Below are 24,808 nucleotides of genomic sequence, written 5' to 3'. Positions count from 1 at the left end.
CCATTTCTACCTCTTCCTTTCATGATTATAATCATGGTGTGATAAAAAAAAAGCTACACATATCTCTCTTATAAATAGTTCTCTTTTTTATTTTTTTAATGTAGTTCTCATGAATGACAAAGATACTCATGGCTAGGTTTTAGGCATACGATGGTCCAGTTCTGATTCCTCATCCAAGTCCACAGCCCTCGACCAATGTCCCCATTTCTCTTCTCACCGTACCCCACTTTCAGCCTGCCTATAAGACCGGCACTTAAATTATAAATTTTAAGTGCTGTGGTTTGCATTACTGTTAGTGATATAGTTTCATGCTTAACACTTTACCCTCTTTCAGTACCCTTTTTTCTCAAATGCCCTACCCTTTTTCCCACCACTGTTGTAGTGTCTCTTCCCTGCCCTGCACACACACACACAGACACAGACACACACACACACACATGCACATACATACACACATACACACACACACACACACACGAAGTAGCACACTTCCTACTAAATACACTTCTCACTTCTCATGTTCTTATTCTCTATTGGTTTTGGGTATTTGCTCTTTTCCAACGATGTGTCTTTATAACCCAAATACTGTAGCACTGCACTGTCCTCCCGTTGTTCATCGATTTGCTCGAGCGGGCCCAGTAACATCTCGATTGTGAGACGTGTTGTTACTGTGTTTGGCATATGAATATGTCATGGGTAGCTTGCCAGGCTTTGCCATGTGGGCGAAACACTCTTGGTAGCTTGCTGGTCTCTTCGAGAGGGGCAAAGGATTCAAATCCTGGTCAGCCCAGCCGGCTGCACGCAAGGCAAATGCCCTACCGCTGTGCTATCGCTCCAGCCCATAACCCTCATATGAGGGAAATATCTTACCTTTACTCAGCATGATTCTCTCTAGATCCAGGCAGAGCAGCAAATTACCAATTCCTCTTTTGTAACACATGTTGTTACTCTATGAGAATGAGAAAGATGCTTTCTTCAGAGTCACTTGTTGACTTGCACAAGGATGTTTGGTAAATTTTCTTGTCTTCGAATCTGAAGACGCATGTGTTTGGTTGGTAGGGTGTGTGTGCCTGTGATAAATGCTTTCATCTGTAGGCTGAGTAAGATGATTACAGAGAGGAGTATTACTTAGGAGCTTCTCATTCAGCCATCCCCCTTCTGGGTCTCACAGGGTTTTAAACGAGGAAACAGAATTATAAACTTTAAAGCAAAATAATGTGATACTCTCTATGGGCACCCCTAGATGGCAAATAATCATATAGATGTGATGGATTTGTCACTCATTCCAATCATTGTTCCCAGTGTCAGGAGTTGAACTCAGGTCTCATGCATGCAAGTTCAATCATTGACTCTTTGCCAAGCACCTGCTAAGGCATCAGCCTTGGCGATAGATGTCATACTTAATCCTAGTTCCTCACTCTTGAGTTCTAGTTTCTTACTTGTGCTATAGTTGACATACTAGCAGATCACAGAATCTCAGGGTTAAAGGACTTTGCAAAGGTCTTCTACTCCCACCTCTATCTCATGAAATCATTATGAAGATTCAATACTTTAGCTCAAAAGACATTCATTCTCTCACCTCTATGATGATTATCCACTCACATTGCAGTGCTGACTCAAAGATTGGTCGTTTTTTTCTCTCATTCCATCTGTTTGTTTAAATTGGGTGTAATATTTATACCACAATCCCAATAGAACTTGAAAAATGTAGGGCTAATATTCAATAAGGACACATATTTCCCGACATTTTCACCGCCTCAGAAAAGCCAAAACCAAACAAAAAGGTGTGTTTATTTGTTTGTTTTAAGGTGGGTATGATATTTGTACCACAATCCCAGTGGAACTTTAAAATGTGGGGCTCATATTCAAAGATAAAACGCATTCCCCTACATTTTCACCACTTCAGAAAACCAAAGATGATCCCTCTCTATGATAAATTTGATTTATTGCGAAGATCTTGGCTCAGACAAGGGAGACGGTGGGCAGGAGAAAGCGAACGTCGGTTGAGTAATTCCACGTAGTTGCCCTCCCTCTAGTGGTCAGAGAAGAGATGGCAGCCGTCTGCTTCAGCCCTGGGAGAGTGGGGATGCGAGAAAGAATCCGGGTTACCCAACCTCCAAGGCTTTGCCTGCCTGTTTCAGAACCTCACTGCGAAGTTACAGAACAAGTCGCCTTACAAAGACTTCTTCTTAATTAGAACATCTTGCTTGTTCATAATGATCATAGCACTTACAAAAGACCATATGTCTTTGAGACGCCGCTTGGCAAGACTTTTCCAATGTTTACCAAATCTATTTTGTATCCCGTGCTAATAATAGCCCAGTGGGTCCCCAGGCAGCGCGGTGGAAACTAAGGACTTGTTGTTTCTTCTATTACTCAGTCCTCCGCCTTCCGAATGTGAAAGACCTCTCAGTTCCTGTGAAAGGGTTGAAACAGAACTCAAAGTTTCCCAGATGCTGTTATTTTGGGAAACGTTTGTTTCAAGGGCTAAATTGTAATCTTTTGACAAACCAACATTGAGCAAATGTTGAAACACTTGAAACTATTCCTTTTTTTAAAGGGGACTTTCCAACGAGGGGCAGGCCATTTTCCTATAGGAGCTATAAGAGCAAAAATCACATGCTTTTAAGGGGAGCGATCCTCACCCCTGCGCTGCTTGGTAATAACCCATGCTAGATCCAACAGCTAGACTGCAACACTGCCCATTCTGTGTGATTAAAAAAAATGGAGAGCAAGTTGCTTGCTATGTTATCGAACACCAATATAGCAATTGAGCAATCAGTTCGCTTGATTTTGTTGACATGGCAATAAATAAAATGCTCAGGCTTTTCTTTTTCTCTCTTCTTAAATCTGATTTTGGTCACCTTGGACACTCAGCTCTTGTTACTCACTGGGTGTACAGTTATGTGACAATTTATACAGGGATCGGGGAATGAACTGGTCAAGTTTACTGCTGTATAAAGTAGTAAGAACTACTGTATAGGTAGTGTTGAAGGGAAAGGCAGATGTCTGTGTGTGCAGAATCGATATTGGATATGAGTACCCCATTTAACGCATAATAAAATCTGAAGCATTTTCCTTTTCATTAGCTGTTATGATTCTAAAGCTCCACATGGCATAATCTTTCATTGTTAAATATTTCATGTGCTGGGAACGACTTGACCAGGTCGTTTTTCTTATTTGAGAAACGGCAGCAGTGGAAGCACTATTTGAACAAAGCTTTGAAAAAGCCAATAGGTATGAGAAATAATCTCACGAAACAGCCGGCAGTATTCACTATAGCCAGAATCTGGAAACAACCTGAGTGCTCAAGAAAAGATGAATGAATAAAGAAACTATGGCACATCTACAAAATGGAATACTATGCAGCTGTCAGGAAAAATGAAGTCATGAAATTTGCCTATAAATGGATGGACATCGAGAGTAAACATGCTAAGTGAAATGAGTCAGAAGGAAAGGGTTAGATATAGAATGATTGCATACATTTGTGGTATATAAATAAATATATAGTATAAAATAATATCCATGGCCAGGGTAAACAGGAGTTAGGAGAGCTGGTCAATGGTTGGAACTAACCACAAGTGTGTGGGGGGGCTGAGGATAAATAAGATAGAGAAGAGATCAATATGACAATAATAGCAGGGAATGATCACGCTGGACAAGATCTGAGTGTTAAAAGTAGGTGAAGGGATATTCTTGATAATTTCAGTATCAGTATTGCAAACCACAATGCTGAAAGGATAGAGAAAGAGAGAAGAAGAAGAAGAAGAAGAAGAAGAAGAAGAAGAAGAAGAAGAAGAAGAAGAAGAAGAAGAAGAAGAAGAAAAGGAAGAGGAGGAAGAAGAGGAAGAAGAGGAAGAGGAGTAAGAAGAGGAGGAAGAAAAAGAAGAAGAAGAGGGAGAGGAGGAGGAAGAAGAGGAAGAAGAAGAAGAGGAAGAGGGGGAAGAAGAGGAAGAAGAAGAAGAAGAGGAAGAGGAGGAAGAAGAGGAAGAAGAAGAAGAAGAAGAAGAAGAGTAGGAGGAGAGGGAGGAAGAAGAAGAAGAAGAAGAAGAGGAAGAGGAGGAAGAAGAGGAAGAAGAAGAAAAAGAGGAAGAGGAGGAAGAAGAGGAGGAGGAAGAAGAAGAAGAAGAGGGAGAGGAAGAAGAAGAGGAGGAAGAAGAGGAAGAAGAAGAAGAGGAGGAGGAGGAGAGGGAGGAAGAAGAAGAAGAAGAAGAAGAAGAAGAAGAAGAAGAAGAAGAAGAAGAAGAAGAAGAAGAAGAAGAAGAAGAAGAAGAGGAGGAGGAGGAGGAGGAGGAGGAGGAGGAGGAGGAGGAGGAGGAGGAGGAGGAGGAAGAAGCAGAAGAAGAAAGAAGAAGAAAAAGCATTTGCCATAGAGGCAGGCAGAGGGTGGGAGAGTGGGGGGGTTGATGGGAGGGAACCTGGGGACACCAGTGCTGGGAGATGTACACTGGTGGAGGGATGGATGTTGGCACACTATGACTGAAACCTAGTCATAAGAAACTTTTCAAGGGTCTACCCACAAGTAATTCAATAAAAAATGTTTAAAAACTGAATAAATAAAATTTTAAAAATTAAGAAAAGAAAACTACAAGTACATACTTTGTCACATGTCCAATGTCCCCTGTCTCTATTCACATATTTAGTCCATGCAGTGCCGGCGTGTCCCAAAATGGGCAGTATGCTGCCCTGTGTGATGGGCACTGGAACAATACCATGTGTCTAGTCCCATTGATGGCTTCTTCTGTTCATTCTCTCAAAGAAAGTAGATCGACAGGGTGGCACGGATTTTATTTTATTTTTCTGACAACAGGATGGTAAATCAACTAAGTTTGGAAACCTATGTAAGAGATCTCTTGATGTCTCTCCTTAACAGAAATGATCACTTTCATAATCACCTCCATCTTAAAACACATTTATCTCAGAGGCGGGAGCTAGAGAACAGCGGATAGGACACTTGTCTTGCATGCAGCCCAGCCAGGTTCCATCCTGGCCACTACCCATGGTGCTCTGAGCCCCTCCAGGAGAGATCCCTAAGCACTGGTGGTTGTGACAAAAATAAATAAATAAACAAATAAACAGACGAACAAAGAAATAAATAAAACACGGGCTGTGACGATAGTACAGCAGGTAGGGCATTTGCCTTGCTCGCGGCCGACCAGGGTTTGATTCCTCTGTCCCTCTCAGAGAGCCCTGCAAGCTACCAAGAGTATCCCGCCGCACAGCAAAGCCTGGCAAGCTCCCCGTGATGTATTTGATATGCCAAAAACAGTAGTAAGTCTCACAGTGGAGACGTTACTGGTGCCTGCTCGAGCAAATCGATGAACAACGGGAAGACAGTGCTACAGTGCTACTGGTCATTACCAAGGCGTTTTTAGAACACAGTTTCTGAATTGATGTGGACCTCACCTTAAAGAAAATGTCCCGTTAGGTTTGTCTTCTGCTGCTTTGTTAGAAACCCATGAAAATTATTTAAAAAGACAAAAGCACACACGCTTTCTTTGATGGAAACAATTGCTAAATATCTAAAGATACCTACAGAGGCCTCATTTTGTTTTATTTCAGAAGATTATACTGATGCTCCTTTTGACACTGTACTGTGCTTTTATTTTTGATATCAACCAAGGCTGATGCCTGAAGTTCCTTGAGAGCAATGCCATTTATTTTCTAATTATAAATAACTTGATTGTGTGTGGTGAGTGGGTTTTTCTGAGCTGAATACATTTATTTATGTCTAAATTTACTGCTGAGGTTTTATTCATAATCACATGGAAGAGTTTATGCCATCAATATCCCTTTTTCACCCCTTCCAGAAAGGAAATCAGGATTTTCCTGCTTGAAAGTTTATGAAAGGGCCATTAAATTTAGCTCCCAGTTTTAACTCTGAAGTCTAACAATTCTATCATGTCCTTTCCTTCCACTATGAAAGTGCTTTGGAATTAGTGAGCCATGAGGGGAGAAAGTTGGAGAAAGTTTTACTCTGAAGTGACTGTGTATTCTTCAGAGATAACAAAAAGTCACAACACTTGAGCTGGTGCCAGAACCTTCCACAAAAGGCAAGAGCCTGGTGAGTCAGCACCTAGGAGCAGAGTGCTCGCTCTAGGAAACTTGGGTGGAAGCCAAACATAACGGGTGAAATATAGCTCGAATTTCAGGCAGTATCACGACAACCTTTCCCAGGACACAAAATACTTTGCATAAAATAATAGGCCACACACACTACACAGTTATTGTTATTTTTTTCATCAGTTTGCCAAAACTGATCAAATTTTTATTAAACTTATGATTCCCCTAAAGTTCAGGCATGCCTGGACTTACCCACATACTTGTGTCTCTTAGTACTCATATTTACCGTGGTTGGCCTTTTCTGGGAGAGAAGCAAATTATTTTACATGCTATAATTGGCTATGTCAAACTCCAGTTGGAAAATGGGGAAATACTCGAGTAAATATATCACTTTATTTCAAGAAATAATTGTGCCTTCATTCAATCAAACTTTCTAATACCTTTCTCTTTTTTCCTATTTATTTTTGTATTAAGACACCATGATTTACAAAGTCAGAGTTGAACTTTTGGCATCCGATGTTCCAGCACCAGACCCACAACAGGGTCAAACTTCCCTCCACTAGTTTTCCCAGGTTCCTCCCACATCCCCCACGTACTCCCAAACTGGTTCCTTTCTCGACAGGCACATTTTAAAGTTTGGTGGTTGTCGTTCGGATCTCCTGCTTTCAGTGTTGGTGATTCTGTGCGCTGGCTATATCACAGTAGCATTCCTCCACGCACCTGTCTAGAAGGATTCTTTTTCTTTTTAATTGAATCACCGTGAGATCCAGTTACAAAGCTTTCATAATGGAGTTTCAGTTATACAATGATCAAACACCCATCTCTCCACCAGTATACCTTTCCCACCACAAATGTCCCCAGTTTGAGACTAACACCCAAGGATAGTAGAGATAAGGACCAGGAGGATTGCTCCATGGCTTGGAAGCCGGCCTCACATTCTAGGGGAAAAGGCAGCTAAGATAGAGAAGGGACCACCAAGTAAAGGGTGCATGGAGGGCTTGTTCGGGATGGGAGATGTGTGCTGAAAGTAGACGATAGACTGAACATGATAGCCGCTTAATACCTGTATTACAAACCACAACACCCAAAAGAAGAGAGAGAGAGTAAAAGGAAATGTGCCTGCTACAGAGGCAGGAGGTGCGAATGGGGGGTGGTGGGGGGAGGGAGGGATACTGGGAACATTGGTGGTGGAGAATGGGCACTGGTGGAGGGATGGGGACTCAATCATTGTATGACTGAAACATAAGCACAAAATTTTGTAAGTCTGTAACTGTACCTCACGGTGATTCACTGAAAAAAAAATTAAAAATCTAAAAATTTTAAAAATTTAAATTTTTTTAAAATGTCTTCAGTTTCCCCCACCACCACCACCCCCTCCCCCCACCATCCCACCCCACCTCCTGCCTCTATGGTAGGCACTTTCCTTCTTATTCTCTCTCAACTTTTGGGCTTTCTGGTTTGCAGTCCAGATACTGAGAGGCCATCATGTTTAGTCCTGAGTCTACTTTCAGCACACATCTACCATCCTGAGTGATCCTCCAATCATCATCAACCTAGTGGTCCCTTCTCTATTCCCAACTGCCTTCTCTAAGCGGACTCTTATTTAAGAACCATCAATAGAGCCCAGTTTGGTCTCTGAAAAGTGAAGATGCCCTAATAGAGATGAGCATCATGTCCCCACCAGAGTGAGGGGTCACAGGGTATGGCCCTGAGAGATGCGGGCAAGCACAAGGGGAGCAACCCCTGCTACCAGCCTGAGGGACAGCAGCGAGAGGAGGTCGCCAGTGCTCAGAATCCAAAAGACTTCATGGAGAGGGCAAACTACTCTTGATCTTGGAATAAACATTCAAATATTGAAAAGACAGAACTAGAAAACCTTCTAAGGACTGTTCAACACATGCGTACGGGGCTCAGGGAGAACACTCAGGGCAGAGATAGGAAATATGGTCACATGTGAAACAGAGAACGAACTGTGCCCTAATTGATTCTGGCCCTAACCATTTTCTTTTTTTAAAATTTTTATTAGTGAAACACCATGAGATACAGTTGTAGACTTACAAATTCTTGTGTTTGGGTTTCAATTATATAATGATCAAATATCCATACCTCACCATTGCTCATTTTCTACCACCACAGGTCCCAGTTCCCTCCCACCCCCCCATCCCCTCCTTCCCACCCTGCCTCAGTGGCAGGGTATTCCCTTTTGTTCTCTCTCTCCTTTTGGGTGTTGTGGTTTTCAAAAGAGGCATTGAGTGGCAATCATGTTTGGTCTATAGTCTACTTATTTTCCCATCTCTTTTGATGACATTCTTCAGCTATATCTAAATTCCATCAAAATAGTTTCTGCTCCAAAACTCCTAAGAACAAATCATAGTTAAAACCCAGCTCCACAAAAGAACCTCATCCTGACCTCTTCTATGCAAATTTCAAAATATCTTAATACAGAATTTCTTTTAAAGTGTTATTAAGGACAAGGTGACACATGATTATTACCATGATGAGATTCAAGTATAAAATAAAATTTAATGTAATATACTTTATATTTCAGAGTTAAAATGTGTATATATATATGGGAACAGGTATTTTTATATTGTATTAGATGGTTTTAATTTTATTATTTGCATAGGTTTATTATTTGCATAGGGCTGGAGCGATAGCATAGCGGTAGGGCGTTCGCCTTACAAGCGGCCAACATGGCCGACCCGAGTTCGATTCCTCCGCCCCTCTCAGAGAGCCCGGCAAGCTACCGAGAGTATTCGATATGCCAGACACAGTAACAACAAAGTCTCCAATGGAGACGTTACTGGGCCCGCTCGAGCAAATCGACGATCAACGGGAGGGCCTTTACCTTTTACTTTTACCTTTTATTTGCATAGGTCAAAAATCATATAGTAATCACTAATTGGCCCTTAGTGATGTATTTTTTTATCATGACAAATTTCATGATTTTTAGAACCACTTTTTACTATTATTCTCCAGTTTTTCCCTTAAATTTTTATTAGTGAAACACCATGAGGTACAGTTGTAGACTTACAAATTTTTGTGCTTGGGTTTCAGTTATACAGTGATCGAATACCCATCCCTCCACCAGTGCCCATTCTCCACCACCACCAGTCCCAGTATCCCTCCCATCCTCCTTCCCCCCATCCCACCGTACCTCTGTGGCAGGGCATTCCCTTTTGTTATCTCTCTCCTTTTGAGTGCTGTGGTTTGCAAAAGAGACATTGAGTGGCAATCTTGTTCGGACTATAGTCTACTCTCATCACGCATTTCCCAAGTGATATATTTTTTGATCATTCTATTTCCCAGTTCTTAAAGTTTTGCTGGCATAAGCAATAGAAAGTAAATTTGTTTTGTGCCAAAGGGGGCCGGTTGGGATTGGGAGGGAAGTTGGGGATATTGGTGGAGGGAAGATAATACTGATGGTGTTGGAACACTGCATGCTTCAAACAACTGTATAATGAATTTACAACTTTGTAAATCACTGTGTTTTAAATTTAAAAAATCAATAATAATTTATAATAAATATCTAAAAAAAAAAAACAGAGAGAGAGAGCCTCATACTGTAGGCGTTCCCATCATTCCAGGAGTGAGCAGAGGAACAAAGAGAGAAGCAGTTCACCAAACAAGTCCAATGAAAGTTCTGGGGACATTAGTACAAACACAGCAATTAAGGCAAATGCTGTTTAGTCTCCGTCTCCTGAGATGGTGCAGGAAGACTGGGCTAATGATACCAAGCTGAACTCTCAAGAATTAGATGTGGGCATTTTAAATAGGGCCCTTTTGACTCCAGAGATCTCTAAGTGACTGCGGCTTTATTGGTCCTTGGGGGGCACAAGGTCAGGACCCAATTTTACTATCTAGTCCTCTTTGATTCTAATGAGGGTATTTGTTATTGAGCAATGCCGGCGATTAATTTTGAGTGCACACACCCAGTCAGTAGCTGACAGGGTGAGGAAAGTTTCATCCACTCATAAACAGGGAAGCAGAATATTAGAACAAGGGATTCATTCCTTCCACAGAGGAAAAAAAAAAGATTGTTTTTCACTTAAGTTTCAAATGACCTAATTAGAGAATCCCTCTCAAAAACATAAAAAATAAAGATCTAGATGCAAGGCATGAGCACACTGAGACAGCTAGAAAATTAAGGAATATTCATTTTCAATGCTTTCTTTCCTAAAGAAAAAAAATTATACTTTCCCAAACCTCAGGATCATAAAATGTTTAATATAAAGAAGAATAAGAACCTGACCAAAGGATCTGAACAAGATTTTGAGGTTCTACAATGGCCATCCACTACCTCTATTGCAAACCACAATACCCAAAAGGAGAGAGAGAGCAAAAGGGAATGCCCTGCCACAGAGGCAAGGTGGGGGGAGTGGGGATAGGAGGGATACTGGAATTAGTGGTGGTGGAGAATGGGCACTGGTGGAGGGATGGGTACATGATCATTGTATGACTGAAACGAAAACACAAAAGTTTGTAAGTATGTAACTGTACCTCATGGTGATTCAGTCTTAAATTAATTAAACATTTTAAAAATAAATAAATAAAAAATAAAAACATTGTACTATTAAAAAAAGATTTTGTAAAGAGTGCTGCAATGAACAAACAATTGCAGATGTCACTTCGACTATACTTTTTTGCCTCTCTGGGATATATTCCCAGGAGTGGTATTGCTGGGTCAAATGGGAGCTCAGTTTCTAATTTTTTGAGAACCCTCCATACTGTTTTCCAAAAGGGCTGAACCAGTCGGCATTCCCACCAACAGTGAAGGAGTGTCCCTTTCTCACCACATCCGCACCAGCACTGGTTGCTTTTGTTCTAGTGAATATGGGTCAGTCTCTGTGGTGTAAAATGATATCTCATTGTGGTTTTGATCTACATCTCCCTGATGATTAATGATGTGTAGCATTTTCTCACGTACCTTTTAGCCATTCGGATTTCTTCTTTGAAAAAGTTTCTATTCATTTCATCTTCCCATTTTTTGATGCGGTTGAATGTTTTCTTTTTGTGGAGTTCAACCAGAGCCAGAATCTGGAAAAAACCTTAATTCCCCAAGAACAGATGACTGGTTAAAGAAACTTTGGTACATTTACACAATGGAGTACTATGTAGCTGTTAGAAAAGATGAAGTCATGAAATTTACATACAAGTGGTACTACATGGAAAGTATCATGTTAAGCGAAATGACTCAGAAAGAAAGGGATAGACATAGAAAGATTGCATTCATCTGGGGAACATAAAGTAACAAAATTGGAGACTAACACCCAAGAATGGCCGAGATTAGTACCAGGAATTTTACTCCATGGCTTGGAGGCCAACCACACATGCTAGGGGAAAAAGGAGCTCAGATAGAGAAGGGAGCACCAAATAAAGGGTTTGGGGAGGATCCTCCCAGGATGGGAGAAGCATGCTGAAAGTAGACTATAGATCAAACATGATTGCCACTCAATGTTTCTTTTGCAAACCACAACACCCAAAAGGAGAGAGAGAACAGAGGGGAATGCCCTGCCACAGAGACAGGGTGGGATGGGGGGCATGGGGGGTGGGAGGGATACTGGGATCCGTGGTGGTGGGAAGTGGGCACTGGTGGAGGGATGGTATTTGATCATTGTATAATTGAAACCCAAGCACAAAAATTTGTAAGGCTACAACTGTACCTCATGATGTCTCACTAATAAAGGTAAGGTAAAGGTAAAGGCCCTCCCGTTGATCGTCGATTTGCTCGAGCGGGCCCAGTAACGTCTCCATTGGAGACTTCGTTGTTACTGTGTCTGGCATAAAAATAAAAAAATTAATTAATTAATTAAAATAAAATAAAAGCTCATTCACTGGTTAAAAAAAAGATTTTGAGGTTTTTTTGTGTCAATAGGCCCGCCCCAGCCATAACCACTTCTTCAAGTATCCACATTGAATAGTTCTGGGATCTTCTGAATAATTTTCCCTATCTCAGGAAGGACAGTATCCGTGTGAGATTAACTCTTACACACAACAGTCCTTGTCTTGAGCCATAGAGCCAAGAAGATACATTTGGTCACATGTGTGTTTGCCCTCTGCTGCCTTGGTACTTGCATATTTGATACTTGACCAGCCTCAAGAATCATGGATAAGGGGCTGGAGCGATAGCACAGCAGGTAGAGCATTTGCCTTGCACGCGGCCAACCCGGGTTCGATTCCCAGCATCCCATATGTTCCCCGGAGCACCACCAGGAGTAATTCCTGAGTGCATGAGACAGGAGTAACCCCTGAGCATTGCCGGGTGTGACCCAAAAAGTGAAAAAAAAAGCATCGTGGATAAAACTTACAGGTAGGCATACATGCCAAGTTCATGAGCCAAGTACTTGTTGGTTGTTTCTCTACTGTTCTAACTGCCCAAAATTGCACAGCTATTCCTGCTGATATACATCCCAAATGATTTTCAAGTGATCCAAAAAGAGATGCCTCACATTTTTCTCCGAGATATACTTGATTGTAGATGGGTTGGAGAGAATGTGAGGGGGAAACAGATACTAATAAGGAGAGCTCTTGTTTTCTAGGCTAGAATCTTACCTTTTTCACAGAATTGCTTCCAGACACACACGTTCGTTCCCTCTCCTAGCTTTAAGCAATTCTCAGGAGCTTTAGTTAAAATATTCATACTCTTATTTTATATTCAAGTAATTGTCGTAGGACCAAGGATGAATATTGGCTAGCCTCAAGTTGTTGCTGTTGAGAAAAGAAGGCCCTCTCTTTTCCATCTGCACAGAACAAAGTAAAATAGAACTTCGCTCTAGGGAGCAACTTTATTTACTGATTAATGTCAAGGGCCATACAAGAGAACATTTGAGGACAGACTGATTCTCTGCACAAATAAAATTAGCTGATGGTTCCTCATCTTTCTCCTTTTCCATCTCAGAGCTGATATTCATACTAACCAAGTTTGTTGTAAATAAATACTTGTTTCTGAGAGCCAGTTTCCCTAAGATCTGCTCCAAGATCCAAACCTGAATGATGCCATTTTAATATTAGCTTTCAAAAACCCAAATCAAAAATTAGAACTAATTGGGAGGAGGAGGAGGAGGAAGAGGGAATCTATTTTTGTACTTCAACCAGCTATGCCCAAAGCTACATAAATGACCAATGGTTCTTTTTTAAAAAAAAATATCAGCAACAGCCAATTTTATTTATTTAGTGTAACAGCTCTTTATTTTTTCACAATATTTGATTACATTTAATATTCAGACACCAATACCACCACCATTACACTTTCTCACTACCATATTTCGGATGTTTCCATCCCAAACCTCAACCCCTGTCCCAAAGCAAAACTGAAATAATATATTTTGTATTGTTTGTTATAAAAAAAATACTGAAAATGCTCCAAAAAAATTTTCTTGGAGGAAAGAGTGTGAAGACCATTGTGTTTCACCCAGGGGCCAGTAAACCCTTCTATAAGAGATCACTAACATGGTGTTAAAGGTTGAGCCTTGTGTGTAGATAGATAGATAGATAGATAGATAGATAGATAGATAGATAGATGTGTATCTGTAAAAAAATATATATTTCCCTCTAAGATTGATGCCTCCTACTTTTTTTTATTAGTGAAACACCATGGGGTACAGTTGTAGACTTACAAATTTTGTGCTTGGGTTTCGATTATACAATGATTTAATACCCATTCCTCCACCAGTGCCCATTTCCCACCACCACAGATCCCAGTATCCCTCCCACCCCCATCCCCCCCATCCCACCCTGCCTCTGTGGCAGGGCACTCCCTTTTGTTCTCTCCCTCCTTTTGGGTGCTGTGGTTTGCAAGAGAGGTATTGGGTGGCGATCATGTTACGTCTATAGTCTACTTTCAGCATGCATCTCCCATCCTGGGCGGATCTTCCCAACACCCTTTATTTGGTGCTCCCTTCTCTATCTGAGCTGCCTTCACCCCTAGAGTGTGCGGCTGGCCTCCAAGCCATGAAGTGAACCTCCTGGTACTTATCACAGCTATTGTTGGGGATTAGGATTGCCTCCTCCTACTTGAACCCCATCAAATGTAGTGCCGTACTCTTGGAGTATGGGTAGGGTATGTCCTATGAAGTGTCCAGGAATAGGTTCACTCGTAGGTGAGGCTCAACCTGAGCATGTGGAGAAAATCGGGTGTGGCATGGTTGAGTTCTGGAGGTTTTCTGCTGCCAGGGCTGAGTCCTTTGGGGCTGGAAGGGGTCTCACTCACTTCCCTCTGGGTCCCCGAGTGAAACAGCCTGGGAAGAGGTCCAGCAGGATGGTTATGGCAAGTGCCATGTTATGCTCCTTTCTAGGGAAGAAGGGGACATTCTTAAAGAGACTCTTGACTCCTAACATACACAGCAAGGAGGAGGAAAGGCATATCTCCTACTCATCAGTAAAAACACATATTGAAAGCATAGGTGGTTGGCTGCACTGTGCTTGATGCCGGGTGACGATAGACTGTTTTCCCTCAAAGGACATCAAGCTGAGCAGATTCAAATTCAGGTTGCATTCCAATTAATAGAAACATACATGCAGCAAACACAACTTCTGAGGAAATACCCCCAGACCACAGAACTGAGAACTACTCCAAGCACCAGAAGACTAAGCCCAGTGGGTGGGCTTTAAAAGAGATCGAGCTCTCTCTGCCCCCCTCCACCTGCTCCCCACCTCAACACAACTCTGAAATACCTCCTTCCAGGAATTTTGTTCTCTGCAGGTGACAGATTTCAAGGTTCTTCCCTAATTGCCCCCCAAACTCTCAGCAGGGAGATCTGAACAAAGTAGAACCATGCTGAAGGGGAAACGAGTGAGGAGTTTGATCCCGCAAGTTAAAAAAAAAAGGACGAGAATGTCTTTTAGGGGACCACCATCTGCTCACTTATTTTTGAACCCATGGATTCAAATAAAGAAGAAATCAGCAAGTAACTCTAACTGGTTTATAAACCTATATCCTGAGGGCAGAAGGAGACATTCATGCAGTCTGGGAACAGAATAAAAATTCAAAAATAGAAGTTGCAAAACAAACAACACAAAGATGAACTACAAATTGCAAAATATAAGGATAAAAGTTGGAGTCCCAGTGCAAACTTTTCAGCAAAAGAAATGAAAATGAAAGGAATTTGAAATGGGAACTTTAAGAGGAAACCAAGTGAAATCCATGGGCTGAACAGATAGAAATCCGAGTTATTTCTGATTGAACCCAAAATTCACACACCATGAATATTTAGAATGAAGAGCAGAGTTCAAGTCAAAAATAGTAACGCACACATCAAAATTAGGCTACACTCTTGACTCAATTATACAATTTTAAGTATTGAAAATAGCAAAGGGAAGGATTACTGTCTCAAAAATTCTTTTTGTAGTGGAAGCAAATGCTAACTAAATTTAAAATGGAAATTTAAACAATAAGAAGAAAGCATTAGCTGATGATTCAAATGTAACTAATTGAGAACCACGTATAGGAGTGGAGGGTTCTCAAAAGCCGTAGCAATGGTGAGAACGATATAAAAGCAGAGAGATCATTTATGGTGGTGGCAGAGAGAACTGTATGGATATATATAGAGATGGATCATAAATGTATTCTTAGCTCTGATTCTTAAGAAGGAGTAGCTTTTTCCAAGTCGATTCTCTTTCTCCCTGTCTTTTCTTTCTCCCTTCTCTCTTCCCTCTTCCCTCTCACCCTCCTCCCCCGCACCTGTCTCATATTCACATATACCACAATACCAACATTTCCTATTCTTTTTGGGGGGGAATCACACCCGGTGATGTACAGGGGTTATTCCTGGTTTTTGCACTCAGAAATTACTCCTGGTGGTGCTCAGGGAACCATATGGGGTGCTGGGAATTGAACCCGAGTCAGCCATGTGCAAGGCAAATACCCTACCCACTGTACTATAGCTCCAACCCCAACATTTTGTATTCTTTTGATTAAATTTCCTTGTTAATTTACAGCTATCTAATGATTTATAATAATGACATCATATTCTAGCCACAATATACCTGCAAAGTGAGTTGTTTCCTGAACCAACTGCTAGGTTCAGATGATATGGTAGATTCAGAATATTAAAATAGGTACAATTTAATTAGATGGACTAAAGATACTTGCCTTGTATGCAAAGAATTCTGGTTCAATCCCTGGATCCACAGGGTCCCTTGAGCACTGCAAGGTGTAACACCCCTCCCCCATACACACACATACACATCCATCTTTTTATAAGGTAAGAAAAGAGAGTAAGAGGAAAATTTTAGTGCTGTCAACTCCTTTAGTATCAGTTCCTGCTTTTCTTGGGGGAATTCATAAATATCTCGTTGCCTTGGGTTTGAGCTTGTTTGACTACTATCAAAGGAAAGAAATCATATTACATGAGGCAGAGAAACTGTAAGAATCTATTTTTTGGCTATTGATTATCTAAATAGCCTTCTAATCCAAAAGGAATAGCAAGGATTTGATAACAGTGATACTTGTCTCTCTGCAATATGATATTTCCACTTGTTCTTAGCCCAACCAGATGGCAATGTAGAGAAGTTTCCTAGGCATAAAGGTAACATAAAGACACACTTGCTCAGTCTTTCCACATTAGGCTTTACAGCGAGTCGCTCTCCCTTTTCCATGTGAATTTTCAGATACATCTTTCAACTTCATGCCCTTTCCAAGCACGCATCAGTACCACCCATCCAATCCACCTTTCTTCACACACATGAGTCCCGCAGCCCTTTTCCTGATTCCTTTACTCTGGCAAGATAACCACTTAGCTCAGTAGAGTATCTGTACTATGTCCACATTACACAGACCGAATGCCAGTGACCATGTGAGTCACGTGCCTTCTAACCCATCTAGCTTTTGAGCACTAATTTACTTATGCAGCTTCCATCTATATATTTGCATAAATAGAATTTGCCCCTGCTTGTAGGGCATTGCTGTAACAACAAAATGTCCTTGTAAACGTGAAGATTTCCCAACCCCTTCTCTAAGACAGTCTCCTCCTTATATGACTGTTCCTTTTATATTCACTCTCTATATTAAAATCCCCTTTGGGAGGTCGGAGAGATAATGCAGCAGATAAAGTATTTGCCTTGCACGCAACTGACCCTCTTTTTATCTCCAGCATCACCTATGGTCCCCTGAGCACCATCAGGAGTGATCTCTGACAAGAAAGCCAGGAGAAAACCCTCAGTTGGCATGCGTCCCCTAACTCCCTTCCAAAAGAAAATAAAAAATAAAAAACATTCTTGGGTCAGGAAGGTATCCCAAAGGACTGTAACACATGCCTTGCATGTGACCGACCTGGATTTAATTCCTGGCACCACCACTTAGGATTCCCCAGGCCCTACCAGAAGTGATCCCTGAGCTCAGAGCCAGGACTAAAACTGAGCGATTCTGGGTGTAACCTTAAAACCAAGCAAAACAAAATTCAAATATAGTGGACCCTCAAATATCATCACTTAATTCAATGTCCTTTTGTTATATGTTGAGAAGAACAAAAGAAATCCTGGTGAACATTGAAAGAAAGGGTGTTCTGAGGGACCATCTTTCATTCTATCTTTTCCTTTAAAGCCCTAATTTTCAGGAACATGTGAATAAAGACAGTACATGAGGAGTCAATATTTGACACTGATAGAAATTCACAGCATATCTCCAATCTGAAATGCTCAGAGAGCAGATGACGGGAAATGCAAGTGAGTAGTGGCAGAGACAAAGCAAAACTTGACCCGAATACCACTAAGTCAATGATGGTTGGAGGGATCATTTGGGATAGGAGATGTGCAGTGAAAGTAGACTAAGGACCAAACACGATGGCCTCTCAGTATCTGTATTGCAAACCATAATGCCCCAAAGTAGAGAAAGAGTGAGAAGGAAGGTGGCTCCTGCAGAGGCAGGGGGTGGGATGGGGTGCGGTGGCAGGAGGGATACTGGGGACAATGGTGGTAGGAAATGCACACTGGTGGAAGGATGGGTATTCAATCATTATACGAGAAACTCAATCATGAAAACTTTGTAACAGTGATTCAATAAAAAAAATAGAAATAAATAAAATAAATAAATAACAAGGAAGATAAAGGGGGAAAAATCTTGTCCCTGCCAGGTACAGGCTTGAATCCCTTTTGCTTGGAGTGCAAACACTAGAGGATGAGGGAAGGACAAGTGCCTCAGAATCCCACAACCCTGGTCTGGTTCTTGTCTCGGCTCTGAATGGCTGAGAGCCTCCCTTTCCCGTGCTGTGATCTGATGGGTCTGAAATGAATGTTTCAGGTTTGTGTCCACAATCAGAAATCTGTATAGTACAGGGGGGGGAGCGCTTGCCTTGCACATGCCCAACCAGGATTCAGTTCTCAGCATTCCAATATGGTCACTTGATACCTGCCCGAAGTGATCCCTGAACACAGAGTCAGGAGTGAGCCCTGAGTCTGACCCCAAAACAAAAGTGAACAAGCAAAGCTATCTATAGTGCTGTGGCTTTTTTAGAAAGGGGTACCAGGGCAGGAGAAACAGTTCCAAGATTAAGCATCTTGCCTCACATTCAGCTGACCCACCCCAGCCTCATTCAATCCCCACCACTGCATATGGTTCTCCCAAATATCACCAGGAGTGATTCCTTGAGCACATAGCCAGTAATAGACCCTGAGAACAGCTGGATGTGGCCCAAAAATGAAAAGAAAGGAAGGAAGGAAGGAAGGAAGGAAGGAAGGAAGGAAGGAAGGAAGGAAGGAAGGAAGGGAAAGAAAAAAGAAGGAAGGAAGGAAGGAAGGAAGGAAGGAAGGAAGGAAGGAAGGGAAAGAAAGGAAGGAAGGAAGGAAGGAAGGAAGGAAGGAAGGAAGGAAGGAAGGAAGGAAAGAATTTACATAATGCTTTTGTAGTCTTTGTGCAGAAGGAACATATAATTAATTTTTAAGTGTATCTGATTTTTTATTCATACATTTTTAACTTTGTTTTATTTTATGCTAATTTAAAATATTGTATTAATATCTCTTGGAACACAGGACAGTTATCTTTGTATTTATAGCTAACTTCCATATTGACAAGTATAAAGTCAAGACAGAACAGAAAGCAGTGTGCAGAAAACAGGAAATAGTTCATATATAGGTAAGATGTTTTATTCATTTGGGAGGTGGTCCAGACATACAATCCACCAAAGTAATTACGCGTTTTATATCTACCTGAAATTTTTAAGCACAAGCTAGGGAAACAGCTCATAATGATGGGGCAGGAGACCCGGAAATAATTCTGACTACAACTGCCCACCCAAGGGTTCTGTGATTTCAAGCATAGATCCTTGCACAAATACCTTGTTTTCTCTCAAGGACTTCTCTGAGATAGCAGTGTCCAACCCTCTACATATTATCCGATGATTGCTCTTGCCCAGGCTTTCTGGGATAAAGCATCTTTCCCCGTGCCTCTTTCTGCTGCCTGCCTCAGCCAGCATCCTCTCAAACAGAAGGGCTTTTTAGCTCTCAGATCAAAGCCTCCGTGTGCAAAGTGCCCATTGTTCATTAGCAGAATGGGACCTGCACCTGCTCCACGGAGGTGTACTGCTTTCACTGGGTCCCTCTCGGTTTCAGCAGGCTGCAGCGAGATCACAGGGCCAGTCACGTTGGTGACGAAGGAAGCCACGCTCTGCCAGTCAAACGCGGGACCAGCTGTGCTGGTCCTGTGTGAACCAGGTGCCGCCTGCTTCCCCAGGACCTCGCTGCCAAGCGTTGGCAGCGGGATGGACCAGCAGCTGCTCTGCCCGCTCCAGCCTCCTGGATTTCTCTCCTCCTCCACCGGAGAGCCAAGTACAGTCCCCTGGGAGACCCATGACAAAGAGGAGGAAAGATAACTTTGCTAAGGGGGAGCCACAAGAGTGCCGGTTCTAGGAAGTTGGAGAAGGGCATTGCTGTGCCCAAATTTCACATCCCTAATTGCGGAGAGACCAAATTCCACACACGATAACGCAAAAGCAAAGGAACTTTATTACTAGCCCAAGTCAGAGCTAGCTCAAGCTAGGGTCCAAGTCTCATCCAACACAGTGGAGTCTTGACAAGGACCCCGACTCCAAATCACAAGCATTAATGTAGGGTTCCGTTAAGAAGTGGTTTATATGCTGGTCTGTTTTTAGCATTGCCCTATTACAACAGTGGTCAGAAACTAGACAGCAGGTACCAGTAACGGTTTGGTACAGGTACTTTCCAAGAAGGGTTTGGCGACCCCTCATGACTGGCCAGATCCAACTACCCAGTTTGTTATCTAGGTGAAATACTCAACTGGGAATTTACCAGAAACTGCAAGTCTTGCTCTGGGGAAACAGAAACTGAGGCCTAGTTGAGACTTAATGTTAGCTGAAGCTTGTCATGGCTTCTGAGGAGCCTGCTTTTGGGCCTCACAGCATAAGATGTAGGTTGTGGTCCATGGGGTCAGACAAACTGCAGCTGGTCAAAGCCTCCTCTGATTTGAACCACACTGGACTCAAAATGGAATTCCCTCCAGAAAGAGCTGAGACTGGGGGACAGGGGGGAAATCACAGACTAATAAGTCTGGGGTTATTATTGTAGGTCATGGCTTTTAAATCCATGACAACACGGATAAAAGTAAAAAACACTGTCCTCCCCTTGTTCATTGATTTGCTCGAGCGGGCCCAGTAACATCTCCATTGTGAGACTTCTTGTTACTGTGTTTGGCATATTGAATACTCTCGGTAGCTTGCCAGGCTCTTGGAGAGGGGCGGAGGAATTGAACCCGGCTTGGCCGGGCTGGCTGTGCGCAAGGCAAACGCCCTACTGCTGTGCTATCACTCCAGCCCCTCAGATGGAGTGACAACACAAGACAAGGCAAAGCAAACGCACAAAGCAAACGTGACAACACAAGGCAAGGCAAATGCCCTACTGCTGTGCTATCACTCCAGCTCCACGGATGGAGTGACAACACTCCAGATAGCATGGATAAAAGTAAAAAAAAAAAACATTAGTCATGATAATAACTAAGCTTCAGTCCAGATCACCAGGCAGATTCTCATGCCTAACTAGTAGGACCAATTTCATGCAGTTTCGTGTATTAATAAGATGCTCAGCAGCAGGGAATAAAAGTAGCGTTGGTCTCTGTCCTATCATAGAACCCCTCCAACCCGGGAAACATTACTCTGTTAAAACTAACTTGTATGGATTTGACTCTTAAACTGTGTGTGAATGTGTTCTTTCTTCTAGAAGATGTTTAAGGAGCCACTGCACTAATTTTTCACATCCCTTAAATTCTACCTTCTTCTCATGAGCTGTGAATGACAGAACTCAGTGAGGTGGGCCAAGAATGAACAACCCACCAGTCACATAAGTTGCTTTCTCCCCCAACAGGCGCTTCCCTGGAGAATGACCTTGGGAATGAGGCAAAGAGCTCCTTCCCCAGCTATAAGTTCCTGTGAAGAAGAAAATGGGGGTGTTTGGAGTGAGGGGTGACTGCTGTGGAGAAAGAGATGAGTGTAAGCGACACTGCTCTACACTGACTCATTCTCTTCCTGACTCCATTCCATTCTGTGTCTGCAGCCCGCTGGACAGCTGCGTTGGCAGTGTGAAGTCAGAGAATCTTTTTGTTCCAAAGACAGGAAGACAGTGGGGGCAGGGTGGGGTGGAGGGTGGCAGATAAAACAGTTGATGCATGTGTGTGTGGAGTCATAGCTGTTGCATGACTTCACCTTCTCTGACCAACAAATAGTCACCACATTAATCACCAGTCCTCAGAGCTCAAGATGAGCCTGATGGGTGCAGGCCGTAGCAAGGAGGAGTTGGCAATGGTAGCACAGGCCCAAGGAGGGTTCAGTTCTCTGTGTGTTCTGGTGAGGTAAGGGACCAATGCCTAGCACTAACAGATATATGGTCTTTAGCTGGAAACTGAAGGAAATGGAACTATTGCACAAATGAATGAGAAGCAACTGACTCCCATGTCCATACTCTAGGGGAAAGGTACCTGTGCTTAGTAGGGGGTGTAAGCAACCTCTTGCATCACAGGGAAGGAACTTAGAATTGCTACAGGCTCATAAAATATAAATGGCATGGTGACAGCCCGCACACCCTTTCCGGTGTCAGGTGACCCCGGAGGTATCGCCGGATGCCCCTCCTGACCACTCACCAACACTCCCTGTCTTCTATTTCCCAGAAAGACTTCTCCAAACCTCTAAAACTCTCTCCTCATCCTCAGCTCAAGCAATAAGACTCTCTTGCAAGGGTCAGCAAACCATGGTCCACAGATCAAATTCAACCCACCACCTCATCGAAGGCAAGTTTATTGGAACACAAAATCCCTTTAGGGTCACACCATGGCACATTTTTCACACAAAGGTCCCAGTCCTTGTGGACTAGATAGCCTCATTCACAAAATCTAAATTATTGGTTGACTTGTCTTTCAGAAAAGAGCTTGTTTCTCTTTGCAAAATAGAATATCTCAGGGCCGGAGCAATAGCACAGCAGGTAGGGCGTTTGCCTTGCATGCAGTCAACCCAGGTTCGAATCCCAGCATCCCATAGGGTCCTCTGAGCACTTCCAGGAAAATTCCTGAGTTCAAAGCCAGGAGTAACCCCTGTGCATCGCTGGGTGCAGCCCAAAAAGAAAAAAAAATGTCTCATACTTCTCAGGGAAAGGGAGGTGTGTATACCATCAACTTTCACACCTAACACTTGTGCCTGTCCCTCTCTCCATCTAGGCTTCCCTGACTCGGTGAGTGCCCATATCTCTTCTCCTATTACAGCCCATCCTTACTCCAGTCATTCATGATGCCTATCCTCAAGACATTTACTTTCCTGCTTTTTTTTTCTCAAGGAGAGGCTTATTTTCACCCCACTTCTCACTCTCCTTTCTCAGCCTACTTTGACGGTCGCAATCTCCAAATGATCATCTCTAGAGCCCCTAAAGATTGCCAGTCTCTGCACTAAAAATCACAAAAGCAGGGGCTGGAGCAATAGTACAGTGGGTAGGCTGCTTGCCTTGGATATGACCGACCCAAGTTCCATCCCCAGCACCCCATGTGGTACCCCAAGTCAGTCAGGAGTGATCCCTGAGCACAGATCCAGGAATAAGCCTGGAGCACCGCTGGGTTCCACCCAAAAAATGTTTTTAAAGAATCACAAAAGCATCACACCCAATACGAAATCAATACCTTTCTCATGAAAATCTCGCTTTAGGACTACATCCCCCAGAAATCCAAAAATTCACTTTGATTGCCATATACACTATACATACAACTGAACACGACGCTCTTCAGTCGGGCCTCCTAGAATTGTTCACCCACAAGGAAATTTCCATGGCTAATTCTCCTAATACCACTCATAGGAAGCTCTCCTTTGTCCCCTGAACATCCTCAATAACCCCGTGACAAAGATTCTGCTGTCCTGTCTCATGGTCCATCAGCGTCACTCTATACACTGTTGTTTGAAGGCTCCCATCATTGCAAATTTCATCATTTCTCATTCTTACTTAAAATTTTTATTTATTCTGTATTTTTAATCAAATTTAAGAGAGTATCCCCCCCCCACCCCCCGCACAGCAGAGCCTGGCAAGCTCCCCGTGGTATATTCAATATGCCAAAAACAGTAACAACAAGTCTCACAATGGAGATGCTACTGGTGCCCACTCGAGCAAATGGATGAAAATTGGATAACAGTGTTACCATGCTGTAGTAAGCAATAGTACAACAGATAGGTTGCTTGTATTTTAATCAAATAACTTTCTTTTACTGGGGGGGGGGGGGTTTGCACTGGTTTTATTTTTCCTCCTGGCTCTGCACTTGGAAATTATTCCTGGAAGTGCCCAGGGGACCATATGGGATGTTGGCGATTGAACCCAGGTCAGCTGCATGCAAGGTAAGCTCCGAACCCACTGTACTCCAGTTGCTTAACCAAATTGCAGTCAAATTTCTTATTAGGAATTGACTCTATTTCCCACCTCATCTTCAATATTTGCTCTGCCCTAGGTCTGCAAATAAACCTAAATCCACCAGAGTCCCTTCTGAGCACACCAATTTATGAAGCCAAACTGCAAATAAGCCCTTGGTTTCAGAGCTCTTGCACCTGGATCTCAGTCCCTTACCTGATCCTTACCCGGATATACTCCAATGTCGTCTTCTTCTGACTCTCAATTTTTGTCTCTGAGACTTTGACTTAGATCCTGCTATGGTCATTTAATTTCAGTCTTTATAGTTGATCTTTCTGGTGAATCTAGACTTTCTTCTAATAGAATTGGATTTAAGATTAAGTTCTAAGGGACAAAGCAATAGTACAACATATAGGATGCTTGTGTTGCATGTGACTGACCCAGGTTCAATTCCCAGAACTCCATGTGTTCCCCCAAGCACTATCAGGGGTGATCCCTGAGTGAAGAGCCAGGAATGAACCCTGACCACATCCAGGTGTGACCCAAAACCAAAACACTAACAAAAGACTAAGTTATATTTCTTGGAATCTTTCTTTTTTTTTTCAACATAAAATATATGCCAAATTGTGAAAACTACGGATTCAATTCTAAGTTGTAACTCAAACAACTCCCTACAGGGGGCTAGAGCAATAGAAGAGGGGGTAAAGTGCTTACCTTGGGCTCTGTTCCCCAACATCCAGAAGATGCTCTAAACAGCACCAGGAAAAATTCTTGAGTGCAGAGCCAGGGGTAACCCTGGTATATCACCAGGTATACCCCCCAAAATAAACAAAAACTAAACAAAATAATATATGCAAAATCAGCCCCAACACCCAGGAATAAAGTATTCACATACCTCTCTTCACACACATTCCCTCAATACCAAATTATA

This window comes from Sorex fumeus, unplaced genomic scaffold, assembly GCF_029834395.1.
Source record: "Sorex fumeus unplaced genomic scaffold, SorFum_2.1 ptg000094l, whole genome shotgun sequence".
NCBI classification, from domain to species: Eukaryota; Metazoa; Chordata; class Mammalia; order Eulipotyphla; family Soricidae; genus Sorex; species Sorex fumeus.
Note: the sequence above shows the minus strand (reverse complement) of the source record.